Consider the following 4,619-nt stretch of genomic DNA (forward strand, 5'->3'; position numbering starts at 1 on the left):
AGAGAGAGAGAGAGAGAGAACAACCCTTTTCTTGCTCAAGCTCATCAAGTACGGGCCAGGGCTCCTGAAAACCCAGGGATTACCAGAGTACTGGCGCTGTGCTGGACTGGGCCGCCTCTGATCACTCCTGCACTGCACGCTACACTGCCCAGCTAAAGCAGTGAGCGTGGTTCTCACACTCACTCTCACACAGACACGCACTCGCACACAGAAACACACAATCTGGCTTGATTAGTTACGTTCAGTTTAAAAAGTTGCAAAACTTCATTTAGATTTTTGGACCTGAGCATTAAATTTATCCCTGAACTGATGCACTAAGCAATAAACTTCTCTTCACACGGACGGTGTGATCCTTCCTCTTCCAGAATCGAACTTTTCCTCATGGTATTCTTGTAGACATTACTGGAGTTTCTCCTCCACTGACACATTTGGCTCGCCTTGCCCCACAAACACCCAGGAAATCCTTTAGGCTTCAGTCAGGAAAGTTGCGAGCTGTATCCATTAGAGTGAACACCACCCAGAGGTCAAACCCTGTTAAACTAAGCTCTATAATCAAACAATTAGGAAGTGAGCAGCATGAGCAAAACGTGCCTCAAAGCTACAGCAGTCTGTGATGTTTCCCAAACAAACTGTTCATCAGTGAAAGCTGTTATATATTTTTACTCAAATCTGTTGTGTCAGATGAGTTCATTCTTATGTCTTGATATAAAAAATACATTCACTYTAATAAATAGATTCTTGGGTGTGGAAAAAGTCTGGTAACGAGCGCTGGTATTTCTTTCTAATTAGTTTCATCACATGGTTTTGCTGACAGACAAGAGAAATAACATCTTGGATACCCATGCAGCACAGCTAACGTTGATTTATTTAATAATCCTTAAACCAGAGGAAAAATTGGTATAAAAAAGGAACAAAAAGTATTGACAAAAATATACGATGGCCATTTTAATTTGGTAGGTTAAGGCTATTAGGCACAAGTTTTGTTCTTCAAGCTGCATCAAATTCCAAATAAATCTACAAAGAGATGCAGTAAATGTGTTGAGTATGAATTAAAACATTCAGCACTATGTGAATACAGCTTTCTTCCAGTGTCTCACCATACAGTAAATATGGTAAAAAATAAATGAAATCTGGGCCTCATTTTAGACACAAAGACATACATTGTCACTTTCTACTTCACCAGATTCCATTTTGTCTACAAATATTGTACACCAAATTTATACAACCCTTCTTGCTAAACATTACAGTGCAGATCTGTTCTTTAACCAATTGTATCACCCCTACCGCCAGTTCAATACATGCAGTGTTTAAACTTAGCACAAAAAGTAAGGAAATTTGTGCTTGATAGATCATTTCTTTGTWGTAACAATAAATCTTAAATAAATGAATAAAAGAAGCATGTCATCAGGCTTTAAGCTAAGTGAAGCATCTCTTGACTCATTTTTCCAAGTTTAAACTGCAAATAACTTCATTATATTATGAAAAAAAGGGGTTTTATATCTCTTCATTTTTGCAGGGGCAACATTGTGGCACCTTAATGGATGGACTGAAATGACTCGCAGGAAAATCCAGTGTTTATTCTGAAGAGCCTTAGTAAACAGCTATAATACACCAACAGAGAGAGGCTTGATGGCAATYACAAGTTTACTGGCTAACCCTTCTTTAGCTCTTTAGAAGAAGGGCCACAGAACAAACAATAGAAACCATCCACCCATCGACCTTACAGAGAAGAAGAGGCAAAACCAAAAAGAGCTTGTGCTTCAGGAGAAAAAATATGTCTATGATAAAACAGAGGCAATAAAAATACAATAAATGCACATCTGAGAATATTTTTWAAAAAAATGCTAAGGTAATGTAACGGGACACCGAAAAACATCTGAACCAGACCCCCAGATGAATGTTCCTTACCGCTTATTGATTTTATAAGGGAAGCTTTGTGTTTGAAGCATTCCTGGTTGTCTATGTGGACCAGACAGGAAGAAAGGCTGATGAGTAACAGCTTCACACAACAGAGAGAAGGGCACGACTGGGCTGTGTGTTTATAACCATGTGAGTATGTTAGGAGGCAAATTAAATGTTCATTTTATCCACAGCGTGATTTAGAGTTGGTTCATCCTTATTTCTTTTTCTACTCTTTGCTGTCTTCCAGCAGTGGCCATGTGGGGGCCACTGAAAATCCTGGGGTGGTGYCAAAACCTAAAACTAGAACAGAATTTCAAAATATTTGTTCTGCTGTTGTCATATATGGGTTGTCGAGGAGTTAGGAATTACCTTCTGGTCAGTCTGCTTCAGTTTTCCCTTTTATCTTTTGATATTACTCATTGAGAAAAGCACTTTCACCAACTTACCAAAAATTGTTCCTGAATRCCCTTATTCAATGGGACTATAATTGAAGTTTTATTTTAAATTTTAAATCAAATATGTCTTGGCACAGTGGTACAGTTGGTCGTAGGTTCACATCCCAGCCTGGGATCCTTCGTGTGTAGTGTGCATGTTCTCTCCATGCATGTGTGGGTTTTCTCTGAGGACTCCAGTTTCCTCACACAGACCAAAAACATCCTGTTATAGGTAAACTTAGAATTTTATATTGTCTCTAGGTGAGAATTGTTGTTTTCTAATGTGTAACCCTGTAATGGACTCTGCCCCTGGTGGACATAGGCACCAGCAACCTCTGGGACCTAGAAAGAAAAAAGAAGGTAAAGAAGATGGATAGGTTTATGTTTTTTTTAAACTCAGAATTTCTCAAAAACAGTGTCTGGTTTTAATAATTATGAGGTAATTCTAAAGCAYGTGTCAAACTTAAGGTCAGTGGGTCACAATTGGCCTGCAAGTAACTTTCATCCAATGAGGCCACCCCTCACCCCCAATTATTTTTTTAATTTAATATAAAAATACATATTAATTTAATTGTAAAMCTCAAAGCTCTGATTCAATGATAAAGAAATTTAAAAAGCAAAAGATAATAATATTTGTCTGGCCATTGAGCTGTTGGCTTTGAGTAAATGAGACCCCTTGAGAAAATTCTGTTGAATTGCCTTGTATTAATGTTTCAAAATAAGCTGCTTTAAAGCCACAGCTTCCATAGTGAATGTTAATTATTTTACTCTCAAAATGATCCTACCACAGGTGTAGTGTAAAATGTTCATTTTGCTGCATTTTCGCTGGCTACTGCTGGTGCGGCTCGTACTGGGGAGTAGAAATGTCCCACTTACAAGTCGTAAATTTAAACTGAAACACCCCTCCAGTGAGAATTCCAAATTCATGACGGCAGCAACTCACTGCAACTCACCTGTGAGTAAAACGCTCTTTTTATTAGTATTTCTGYATTATTTACTTCACGTTTAGCAGGTCGTACACGTAGTATGTTTTAGCGTTTATAAGAGGACATGTTAAAACACTGTTTCTATGCAGGAAATACCATGTAGAGCTCAGTTATTGTTTGTTAAGCTGTGCTTAGCCGTAGCACTGAGACGAGGAACATGACGTTTCCTGTTTATTTGAAGTTAAACACGAAACATCAATTACAACTGGTCCCTTAAGGATCACCACAATGCTCATGTAGCCCTCTGTGAAAATGAATTTGACAGACCTGAGCTAGAGGAAATTAAAAATACACACCAAGCAAAACGTTAGGACTCAAGATAAAACCAAGAAATGCAAGTGGGGGGGGGGGGGGGTTTGCCCACCTTGGTGGCGCCCCTGTATCAGTGAGTATCAATGAGGTCATACTGATTTAAAAATCTTTAAATAGACGTCAGAGTTTCGAAGCAGAAAAAAAGACGAGGAAGGTGGGCTTTGAAAAGAGACAAGGACTCTCATTCAGTTACATTAATGTTGTCTTTCAACAGGCGCCTCCAGCTCAAGTCATCATCCAGGGAGTGCAGCTTGTATTTGACTTCAGAAAGCAGCAAAACGAAGTCACTTTACTATAGTTTCATGTTTCTAGTATAACTGACTGAACCCAAAAAGAGCATGTTCTGCTTGTTTGTCCTCCACTAACACTTGTCCATCAGTGGTCATGAGCTCAGCATTGCCTGGTGCTGAGAGATGAACAGCAAGCAAGCAGACACACAGCAGAGAGCTCTTCAGGGCTTTATTACTCAGGAGGGGTGGGGGGCAGAGTCGTGATAAAACCTGGCCTTTACGCTGCAGGTTGCTAATGTTAGTGTGGTGTCACACATGCAGGACACATGCAAAGCTCATGTCATGAAAGTTCATTAAAGTTAGATTTTTTTATTCAGCTGAAATTTTTTTATTTTTAAAAAGTAAACAAAGTTCATCTTATTTGASATGATGAAAAGGTAAATATTCTAAAGTTTTAATGTCCTGAGTTTCAGACGTTAACTTTAGKGATTCGTCTCATTTTCTCCCTTTGAGAAAATTGGAACAGGATTTTCTGACCAGTGTTTATCCAGCACCACACCCACTCAGCTCCTGTTCTTCAAGCCATTGTCCGAGAGCAGCTAAAGACAGTTGGGATCAGCATCCATTATGTTCTCTAAGACTCCTGCACACAAGTGAGAAGACGCTATTAGCAGATAGCCACATATGGGATGAAGATGCACACTTGCAGGTGCTTACATCATGGGTTTGAGTTTGCATCTTCCTCAATTTGTCTG

Source organism: Austrofundulus limnaeus, unplaced genomic scaffold (assembly GCF_001266775.1).
Source record: "Austrofundulus limnaeus strain Quisiro unplaced genomic scaffold, Austrofundulus_limnaeus-1.0 Scaffold498, whole genome shotgun sequence".
NCBI classification, from domain to species: Eukaryota; Metazoa; Chordata; class Actinopteri; order Cyprinodontiformes; family Rivulidae; genus Austrofundulus; species Austrofundulus limnaeus.